We start from the raw sequence: 12008 nt of genomic DNA, 5'->3' as shown, positions 1-12008 counted from the left end.
CCTTAGAAATTAGGGCCGCACCCAGAACCAAATCAATCCTGAACTCGACCTGCCTCTCCGGAGGCACACCAGGCAAATCCTCCGGAAACACATCAACAAAGTCTCTAACCACTAGCACCTCTGAAATCGAAACATGATTCCCAACTCAGGCATCAACCACATAAGCAAGATAACCAATGCACCCATGCTAGATATACTATCGAGTTCTGGCAGCAAAACAAAAGGATGATCCCAATCTGATACCATCTCCATAAATAACCAGTTCTCCCCCACTTAGGGTTCGAACTACCACCCGCTGACCCTCGCAATCGATCATTGCCCCGAACCTACTCAGCCAGTCCATCCCTACAATCACACACACGCCCCCATGGGAATAGGGATTAGATCAATCGAGTAAGGCACCCCAAAAATCTCCAAACCATAATCCCGGAAAACACTCGATGCAGAAATCCCGTGTTCGTTGGTGATAGAAACCCGCAATGGACACTCCAGCTCTCCAAGGGTCATATTGAAACCTCTACTGAAAGACTAAGATACAAAGGACCGAATCGCACCTGAGTCGAAAAGCACAAAAGCAGTCAAGGAATTCATTAAGAAGTTACCTAGAAGAAACGGAAACATAAGCATACCATGAAATGAGTGATAAAATAACAAATATAAACATACCAATAACGACGTCCGACGTCGCCCTGACCTTCTCTGCAGTGAGCTGGAAATCACGACCTTGAGCCCTTCGACTCCACCCTACCCTGGCGTCCGTCTGTAATCCTCAGGGTAGCAGTAGGTGGCGCCTAAACTAGTTTGGCGCCAAGTAAGGGACATTGGGCCTTCACTTGGCCCAACCGCTCACAATGGTACCAGGTCCTACTGCTTAGCTAAAGAGCCTGCTGATGACAGTTCTTCGCAAAATGTCCCTCCCGACTATAATTGCGACATATAGAAGAAGAAGACCGACAAACACCCTCATGAACCTTACCACACTTGCCATAAGTGCGGCCCCTCTGTCCCCCAGATCTCGAATCAGTGGGCTTAAACTGCTTCGCCGTAGGCTGTGACTGCACAGGAGCATGCTTCAGCTCCTCCACTTGGAGCTCCATTTCAATATCCCGCCTCCTCACGACCTCTTATATCTCCATAAGTGTAACTCATGAATGGAAGGGAAGAAATGATCAAGACTACATTTTTATGCTTCTAAACACCTCAAAACGTCTGAAAAGACAACTTAAATGGATTAGAGTAGGTCATACTCAAAATACCAAACTAATGGGACCCAAGGACACAAACTGTTGGATTAGGTGTCTAAGCCCATAACTATAATTGGTATGTACTTGAATTGATAGCAGCACAGTCCTTTTGGGTTGCCCTCAAACCTAGCAACCGGACAAGGAAATTATGAAAGGAGAGATATTAATTTATTATAAGATTAATAAATTAATATAAATGAATTTATTAATATGTTAAAATATTAATATATTAATAAGAAATCATTTTGTTTAATTAATTGTTAGCCAGAAATTAATCAGAATTAATTTTGGGGTTAAAAGAATTAATTATAAAGTGCAGGGACTAGTTTGCAATTATCTAATAGTTGAGTGGAAGGCTCCAGAACCTCCTTGGAAGGAGGTGGACGAAATCTATAGGGGAAACCCTAAGGATTTCGTCCAAGGGGGCTTAGATAAGGCCTTTGGCTTTGCTTAGGCCCTAAGCAAGGAGCATTAGGGTTTTTCCTAAACCCTAGATCCCTCAACTATATAAGGAGCCTCCTGGTTCACATTTTGGTCACTCTTTCTTTGGAAGAAACCCTTAGGGCCGAAAATTGCATACTCCCTCTCTCTCCTTCTACTTTCCTTCTTGCTAGTTTGGGTGTGATTCCATTAGAGGCATTACACTTGTGGTGCTAAGCTTCCAAGAAGATCAAGATCAAGATCAAGGGAATTATCAATTGTTTACTATAACAATTGAAAGGTATGTAATTACTAAACCCTAGTTTGTTAATTTTGATATTAGCCTCTCTCCTCTAGGGTTCTTGTTTTGCAATTCAAAGTTGTATGTTCAATAGATAAAACATAGATCCAAAGTAGGTTGCATGTGAACGTAGGAATTGTTTTTTCTAGTTTATTTTTTTTACCTAAAACCCATCAGTGGTATCAGAGACATTGTTGTTTTAAATTGAATTGCTATAATAGTTGAATTGCAAATTAGGGTTTATAGCCATTAAACCCTAAAGGCCAAAATTTTCGATTTTAGGGTTTTGGTGCAAAGGGTTTTCGAAAACCCTAGTCTCCATGAACCCTAGTCGAAATTAGGGTTAGGGTTTCCAAAACCCTAGCCTCCTCCCCTTGTAATTTCGAAATATGCTCCCCCTTTTAAGGTTTCTTTGTTTTGGATAATAGTTGCCTTATTGGATAATTGAGATAAATAAGGAAATTATCCTATCCCCATATTTTCGAAATCTAGAAGGGATATGGATTAGGATTAAGTTAATTGTTTAATTTAATTAGATAATCCTTAAAAGATTTAATAAATTAATTAAAAGTTAATTAATAGATAAATATTAAATCTAATTAATTGGTTTACTTAAATTTAAAATTTAATAGTTTAAATTTCGAAAAATTTATATAAACCCTTGGAGTTTTAAAATGTTTTAAAACACACCTTATATGTATATTATAATTAAAAGTTAAATATTATATATGTATAAGAATATGGTCAGTCAAATCGCTAGTATGCCTCATTCACGAAGCTAATCTATAAGGGGGGTATAAGGAAACTGCCTATAAAATGGTAGTTGAATGGGTGTCCACTCTCACCCACCGCTTCCTTGATTAGTGGAGGGTCGTTAGCAGAACGGATTTGATAGGACAACTACATCTCATTAAAAGTATAATGTTATTAAAGAAAGTACTAGAACACTATTTTTCAAAATCCCAACTCTAGTTACTTTTGGAAAAATGTGAAAAGTATGCTAATCCATGAAATTGCACATTATGCTTTATTGGTCGTTAGTGGAGCGTGTGTGGATAACCGGCACACTAAAAGGCACTAATAAAGAGTAGTAATGGGTATCTTAAAATTGTCATTTTGATGGAGCGTGTGTGGTTTACCGGCACATCAATGGTTAATGATAAAGACAATGAGGTTACCGAGCACATTTGCATGGTTATTCACATCTTGTTTGTGATCCTCGGCATCCCAGTCACAAATAGAAGAGCATAATCCGAGATTAAAACATGCCATTGAATAGTTTCAATGTATCTCAAAAGATCTAGGAGTTTCCAATACATTTAAAACTTAACCTTCTTTTTCGTTTTTCGTGGTGGAAATTGGTAAATCGTCATTTACCTACCTTCAAATATTCTGCAAATTGGATTACGACATCCCTCTTCCAATTTGTGGAATGTTGTGTTGGATCCTAGCCTCGATGTTTCTTTTGGGTGTTACATCAAGGATTCTTATCAACTAACTTGAATTTTCTCCCGGTTTTGTAGATGTCTGAATCTAACCATGGTCTTCCCGAATCTAAAGGAAAAAATATTCCTGCTCAAAGTCTGTTCCACTATGAAGGTGAAAGATCAATCCCTACCATGTGGACTAACTTGATTCCACTTCCTCCACCTCCTCCCGTTGTTCTCCCAAACCTACAAGTTCGAAGGCTTGAAAAGTTCAAGCTCACTCAAGCCCTTTTGGCAAGTAAACACGAAGATGGGAAACCTGTGTGTGCACACGTCTTAGAGATGAAGTCACACATTGATAGGTTAAGCATGTTTGGTGTCGAGATTTCAAGTGAGTTGGCTGTTGACTGGGTTCTTCAGTCACTTCCTGAATCATATAGTGAGTTCGTTAGAGAGTACTATATGATGGATCACGACGTGACCCTCATTGATCTCACCTATTTGCTTATAGCTGCTGAATCAACAATGATTTGGCGTGCTGATCAAGCAAATTTGTCTGATGAATCAAACTCCCAAACTTCAATGGACATTGAAAATGATGACATTGGAAATCCAGAAAAGGTAAACTCTGAGATAGTTCCTTGTGTCACTCCAAAAGAGTCCATTTGCTTTTATTGCCAAGAGAAGGGGCATTGGAGACGAAGCTGCCCTATCTACCTGAGAGATCTAAGAGATGGGAGAGTCTAGTGTTATGACTCCTCCTTGGGTATAAAATCCACTATCTAACTCCATCAAGTTCCTATTCATTGATTCTTAATACATAATGTGATAAGATTACATTTGAATGTTTTGCAGGATGAGAGAAAAGAGAGGAAGCTTGATGGAAAAGCAAGATGAGTCTGATCACGAAGAAATGGATCACCGTCGCATGGATTCGAAGATCAGATTTTGAGCTTAGAAAGTTATGATAGATTTGTTAGGAATAAATACATAGTTTTTCTGTTGATTTTGCATTGTAAGGACAAGTTTTCCGCTGCTTTTATGAATAAAATAAAATTTTTGGTTTGAATAATTTTATATATCCTTGCAATGAAGTCGTTATGAAAAATTGATGTATTGTTATCAATAATGGATTTGATTCTTAATTATGTCATTTGTGGAAATGTCGAGAATTTGCCAAATGAGGAAAGATTCTCATCGCCCAAGCTTCAATTGGACAGAAACTTGGAGTCATGCAACTTGATTGCGTGATGAATGAGAAACTTCATATTTGGAAATTAGACTAATTCTTTGACAAAGTGTCAAGAGAAGGACTAGGAGATCAAGTACACTAGGTTGTACATTGATCAAGTTCACCACGAGAGTGATAAAGATATTCGTCATGATTTACTAAAGTTTAGTGAATATGGTTATGCTTATAAGATTAAATATAATTCTGAGTTGATTGAAAGAATTTCAATCAATGGTAGAACGAATAAGAAGAATCAAGTAGGCAGAAAGATAAAAGTATCTCTATTCTAAGAAGAAGGGAGAGTAACTTTTATTATGTTTTATGATAAGTCTTAATGATTAGGAACCATATCTCAATTGATCCTCTAAGTAAGTCTTAGTACATTTGCATGTCTAAGAAGAGGAATCGAGAATTGTGGAAATGGTTAAAATCAAGAAGTCAATCATACTTCGTTCCAACATCAAGTCTTAGAGTTATACTCCAAGATTGTGAATTGAGTGACAAGTCTCAAGAAGGTTTATCACACTCATCAAATGTGGAATTTGGAAAAGTTTTCTTATTTTTGCACATTTAAAATTTGTAAGTTGTGATGTCTTGGATAAGACAAAGACCAACTAGGACAAATTTTGTGAAGTGTTTTGTCTTGATAAGAACCACACTAACTCTTGAATATTTGTTTTGTCGAGGAAAGTTTCCTGACAAGAGAATCGTATATGTCAAAGAGGTCAGTGGGAGTTTTAATGATCTTGAAAAAGGTTTCAAGAACTAATCAAGAATAAACCTTATCGATCATCACTAGCACACGACTTGAGGTTTATAGTCTATCGTGGATGACATACTCATTTTCTATGCCATTCCAATTGAATTAATTATGCAAGTGAGTTCTATGAGTTCTCATGTGAATGCATAAAGACATAGCACCTTGATCAATGGAAAGTACATTGATAAGTAAGGATGAGTTGATAAACCACTTGGAAGACATGGTGGGCACTCGTGTTACCATGAGGCAAGAAATTGAGATTGAGAAAGTTCAGTCCATATGAGTTTGGATTTGTCACAAACTTTGGTTTTGACAAATTCACATGGATAGGAACTTATACACCACAAAATCTAAGTGTCATAAGATTACCTCCTTCATGAAAATGACTGTGAGGAAATGCTTTCACTAAGAGAGATTTTAAGAAGATAGCAATTGTGGAAATTGTATTCTCAAATTCGATTATGGTTACGGCATCCCTTTCCATAGTTCGAATTATGAGATTTGACAATTAGTCTGAACATTTGGGACTTAGTGACATAAGTTCTGAATTTGTCTAGACACACATATGAGCTTTCTAAGGCAAAGGTGTATGATTTTAAGAAGCTTTGATAAAGGCTTATCAAAGCATTAGGTATTAGAAATATGAACTTAAGGAATTCAATAAGCATTGTTCTCTGGAAGTTTAATTGTTTTCTGAATACATGTCAAAGCTAGTGGGAGCATAAGTGTTATGCTGGTAAGAAAATAATCATCATGTTAGTGGGAGCATGATTATTATGGTAAAGTATTGCGAGTTAGCAATATTAATTATAGAAAACAAAGATTCACTTTGCAAAGTTGTAATGTTTGAAAAGTTGTTTTGCTATAATTAAGGGAGAGAATATTATACTTCATTTCAAAATTCTAAAGCTTAGATCGAGAAATGTTAATAAATTTAGTCAAGGATATATAGTGCATTCTCAAATTCGATTATGATCGCGACATCCCTCTTCATAGATCGAATTGTGGGAACAGGACACATAAAATATTATGGCAGAAGGATGATAAAGTATCACTTCTTTATGTGAGACATTATGCATCATGTCCAATACGCTTCGGGTATAGGATCGATTGCATATGCTGTAATATTTTACCATTCTAAAATTTTCCAAATGCCTAGGGCATTAAGAGGGAAAAAGGAACTAGAATCGGTTTTGACTAAAATAATTAAACAACTATCAAAGGAAAATCTGAGGTTCACTGAGGATTTGTCGTTTGTGAGTAGTTAGAAGTATAGTACTGAATGGGCTATATTGACATTATTATGAATAGATAAGATTTTATTAAGAATAAGCTGTCATATGGCAAATATGGAAATGTCTCCATGTTGGGAGTTGGATGTTGAGAGTCTGTGTCTAGATTAGAAACTTTTATGCAAGAAGGATATTCAAAGGAATGTACTTTGAATGTGAGACTTCACGTCTATGGAATTATCTTGTAACAATTTCTGATAGAGTACTTTGTAATTTCATTGGCCAAAGTCTTGGTGACTTTTGTGCTATGACTTTGCGAAAGGATCGTTGCATAAAATGTTAGAATCTAGCATATTCTAGTAGTTGCAAGAACCTTGTGTTCTAACACTAATAATAGGGATTGGGAATTGTGAAATGAGCATCATTGGAAAGGTTTTTCAATTGATTTATTTCACAAAGTATGGACCATAGGAAACCAAAGTGTGCATGCTTGGAGCATGGTACAATTATGGTTATAATTCAAGTAATAAGTTGATTTTCTGAAACTATAAGCAATGAATAATGAGTAATCAATATGGTGTTTAAATAAAAGTGTTTTTATTTACGCTCAAAAGCTTTGGGGCCATATAGGATTAATATTATTATTGCGTTTCACTTTGCATGTTTTGACTTCCCGAATAATAAGATTATTCAAACTCCACAGTCGCTCGTACTTTTGGAAGTAAGTAGTGAATCAAGACTGTCATGAACTGGATTGTAGATTGTCTAAGGATAGACATGACAATAGATTTGCTGCAACGTTCATGAGTACTCAGAAATTGAGATTTGAGTATTGGATAAACCCACGCTCAGAGTATTACTTCATGGAATTCATCACGAGTAATACTGAGACGATAATATCTATGATCTTGAAACAGAGATATATGAGTTGTAATTTGCAAGTCGGCTATACATTGGTGATACGAAAACGCATCAGTAACTTGGTGTTATAAAACGTATTGTCATGTATGGTTTGATGAGTAAAAGATACCAGCATATGAGTCAATGTTTATTCGTTCCTTTTGCCCTAACCGGAAAAGCGATATCTGTGGGCCCCTCGATGATTTGGTGTTGACTTATGTGTTGGGCCCAGCCAGGACTAATTGATGTGTTCGATTAGAAGTCCTATATCATCACAAATCAGAAATCGGGAAACATAGATTCTGGACTAAGAGATTGATTGTATTCCATGTCTTATGTCTGGGGATATCTTGCAGAACGAAGGATTATATGATCACTTATCTTAGGACTTGTAACTGACTGGGTCAGAGTTCGGCAGCAGCTTTTTGGAAGCTACAATTTGCTGGTCAAATTTAGAAGGCATACAAGCAATTATAGTTACAGACTTATCCAAGTGGGAGACTGTTGGATTAGGTGTCTAAGCCCATAACTATAATTGGTATGTACTTGAATTGATAGCAGCACAGTCCTTTTGGGTTGCCCTCAAACCTAGCAACCGGACAAGGAAATTATGAAAGGAGAGATATTAATTTATTATAAGATTAATAAATTAATGTAAATGAATTTATTAATATGTTAAAAGATTAATATATTAATAAGAAATCATTTTGTTTAATTAATTGTTAGCCAGAAATTAATCAGAATTAATTTTGGGGTTAAAAGAATTAATTATAAAGTGCAGGGACTAGTTTGCAATTATCTAATAGTTGAGTGGAAGGCTCCAGAACCTCCTTGGAAGGAGGTGGACGAAATCTATAGGGGAAACCCTAAGGATTTCGTCCAAGGGGGCTTGGATAAGGCCTTTGGCTTTGCTTAGGCCCTAAGCAAGGAGCATTAGGGTTTTTCCTAAACCCTAGATCCCTCAACTATATAAGGAGCCTCCTGGTTCACATTTTGGTCACTCTTTCTTTGGAAGAAACCCTTAGGGCCGAAAATTTCATACTCCCTCTCTCTCCTTCTACTTTCCTTCTTGCTAGTTTGGGTGTGATTCCATTAGAGGCATTACACTTGTGGTGCTAAGCTTCCAAGAAGATCAAGATCAAGATCAAGGGAATTATCAATTGTTTACTATAACAATTGAAAGGTATGTAATTACTAAACCCTAGTTTGTTAATTTTGATATTAGCCTCTCTCCTCTAGGGTTCTTGTTTTGCAATTCAAAGTTGTATGCTCAATAGATAAAACATAGATCCAAAGTAGGTTGCATGTGAACGTAGGAATTGTTTTTTCTAGTTTATTTGTTTTACCTAAAACCCATCACAAACTTCATGGCTAACTTAGATATATGCATATCTTCATCAAGTTCAAGGATTTTTACCTGCAAATGATGCCAAATGGTGATGAGATTCTAGATCCAAAGAGTCCTACTCCTCCAAGATGATCTTTTCTTCTTCCTCTCTCCTTCAGAGTAGCCAAAACTCTCACACACAAAGCTGTGCTCAAAAGTGGATTAGGGTTTGTTTGGGGATGAAGGTGGGTTGAAGGATGATGAAAGAAGGTAGGTTGGGGACTTAAGGATGTTAAAATAGGGTGTTAACCCTAAAAATTAGGGTCTGGGAATCATGCATGTACGCCCTGCGCACGCTAGGTACGCCCAACATACCTGACCTCGGGCCAATTATTATAAAAATGCCATTATGGGCCATTTTGAAACATTTCTCACACACAATGTCACACCCCGAACTAGGCGGCGGAAACATCCGGGGGCTTGTGCGTGACTTCATCCTTGTAGTATCATCACATAGTATATAATTGAAACATATCATCATCATCATCACACATGTAATATAGCAAAATATATTGTTTACATCGAGTATTGTGTTTAAACATTACATGCCAAAATATTTAGAGTATGATGAACAAAATATAACAAAAATGTCCATTAAACTGTTCAGCCCAACCTGCTTCAACGGTTTCCTGAGAATACAAGTTAATTTAAAAAGGTCAACATAAAAATGTTGGTGAGTTCATAAGCATGTGTTGAGAAAATGATTTGTATAACTTTGTAATCACAAGAAAATCCTGTATTTTCTTAAAATATTTTAGTGTGTTTGTGTCCGATCTTGTATTAATGCATGTGTGTTTTTGTTTAGTAGAACCCCAAATAAGTAAAGAGAATGTAAAAAGAATGCCTCCAAACAACCCTATGTTTCCTATAAAAGAGAATGTTGCCGTACCAACCCCCGAGGTTGAGTACCAGTGTGAGTATGTTCCCGAGTAATCCAAGAGAAAAGAGAATGGTCTCCCGTAAATTTCATAACGTTAATTCCTCTAAGTGAGTCGTTATAACCATGCTAATTAATGACAAATTCGCCTGTCTTGGCGTTGTTGAACGTCGACGGAAAATAGAATAAGGATTTTGGTCACCCTAGACTAATGTAGTCTAACTGTTGTGAACAGCTTAGGTGTGGGGTGTCATCCCCGTATAGATCTATACACAAACCCCCGTTCTCCCTCCAAGAGACTCTGGTTATAAGTACAGGCTACGATCGTACACACAATAGGTGTCAATCCTTAATCGAATTTTATGCGAAGAGAAACATATAAAACTCATTCCGGGCTCAATGAACCATGTAAGCGGCCACTAAGGATCATTAAACACGTAAATCATTTTCAGGCCCAAAATGAACGAGATTATATACCATGGAACCAAAATATATGTAAAAGGACATCTAAGGCCCATTTCACAAGTAATGTATTTACAAGGCCCAAATAGTATGCAAATAGTATCTAAGGTCCGTCGTGCATTTTAAATGGGTCATGAGGCCCAATAAGCATATAAGTAGTGTTCAGGACCTATCAAGCATGTAAATAGGCCAACTAAGGCCTAATATCAAGAAAGTGACAAAGTTAGCTCGTTTGTTGTTGTTTTGCTATTATTAGTTCAATTACTTACTAAAATAGCATAAAAAGCCCAATTTTTGTAAAAATTGACATTCTTGGCCCATTAAGCCAAAAAATTACAATTATGGCCCAATTTTTATAAAAATGACATTTTTGGTCCCAATTTGGACAAAACTTGTATTTAAGGCTAATTTTTGGTAAAAATAACATTTTTAACTCATTTTTTGTCAAAAATATCATTTTTGGCTTGATTTTTGTGAAAATATACATTTTCGGCCCATTTATAGAAAATTTCATATTTTTTGCCCAAATGTTCATAATTTCGCAACTTTGACCCTTTTTTTTATCAAAAAATTACATTTTTGACACATCTGTCTTGAAAATGACAATTTAACCCACAAAAGACCAAAAACTCCCATTTTTGGGCCCAAAACCGTGAGAAGCCCAGATAAGGCCCATTTATAAAAATATTTACATTTTTGGTCCCTATCAGGTTTCAAATGTCGAGTTTAGCCATTGTTTAGCAAAAGTTTCCTTTTGAACCACATACTAGCCGAGAGTTACATAACAACTCATATTTCTGTTACTTTTGCCATTTTTAGTCTCATACATGAAGTTTTTCTTAGATTCAAGTATCCTTGATGTATTTTAATCCTTTTTCTTGTGAGCTATGTTGAAATAAGTGTTATGTTGTACCAATATCATCATCTTTTAGTAGATCTTTTAGTTCATGAAATTTACAATAGATAAACACATACGTAACAAAAGAAAACATACAAAATCATGCATACACACATAGATCTACACAAAACAACTTGTATTCTCCCCTAAAACAAAGTAAAAATCGAAAATAGGGGGTATAAAATTACTTTGCTTTGATGTTTTCAGTTTTTGGTGATGAGATGAGGAGATCTCGGCCCTAGCAAGCTTCTTGAGAAGGTTTTCGAACTTAGATGGTTCTAAGAATCATGATTCATGAAAACATGGGTGTAAGAGGGGTGATTGAGTTTAAAGATGAAGTATATCAACTTGGATTTGCAAGATCTTACCACAATGTGAAGCTTGAAGTGATTCTCTTGAAGATCTTCCTTATACCCACGATTTTCTTGAGAGAATAAGGGTGGACGAGTGTTGGATGATTGAGAGAATAAGGTTTAAGTTTGAAATGAGAGAGAGGTTGGAGAGTGAGAGAGAGGCCGAGAGATAGAGTGAGAGATAAGAGAGAGGTGGAAAGTTGACTTATGAAGGGGTGATGTGAGAGTTGCATGGATACATGCACTCTTGCATGGATATCCAATATGTATTAATGAGGTGTCATCCCATTTCCATCCCATTTGTTTTCCTTTCTTTTTCTTTTTCTTTTTTTGTTGTTGGGCCGAGAGAGAGGAAGGAGGAAAGGAAAAGAGAAGATTTGGGCCCTTTCTTGTCTAGCTCGAAATCACGAGGCCCATTAGGGATTATGAAACTAGTTATGGCCCATTAGAAATAAGATGGATCATTCTAGGCCCATATGACCTAAAATACCTTAATTTCATGAATGTGGGTCCAAT

This window comes from Lactuca serriola, chromosome 4 (assembly GCF_051521515.1).
Source record: "Lactuca serriola cultivar US96UC23 chromosome 4, Lser_US96UC23_V15, whole genome shotgun sequence".
Classification (NCBI taxonomy): domain Eukaryota; kingdom Viridiplantae; phylum Streptophyta; class Magnoliopsida; order Asterales; family Asteraceae; genus Lactuca; species Lactuca serriola.
This window is presented reverse-complemented; position numbering follows the sequence as displayed.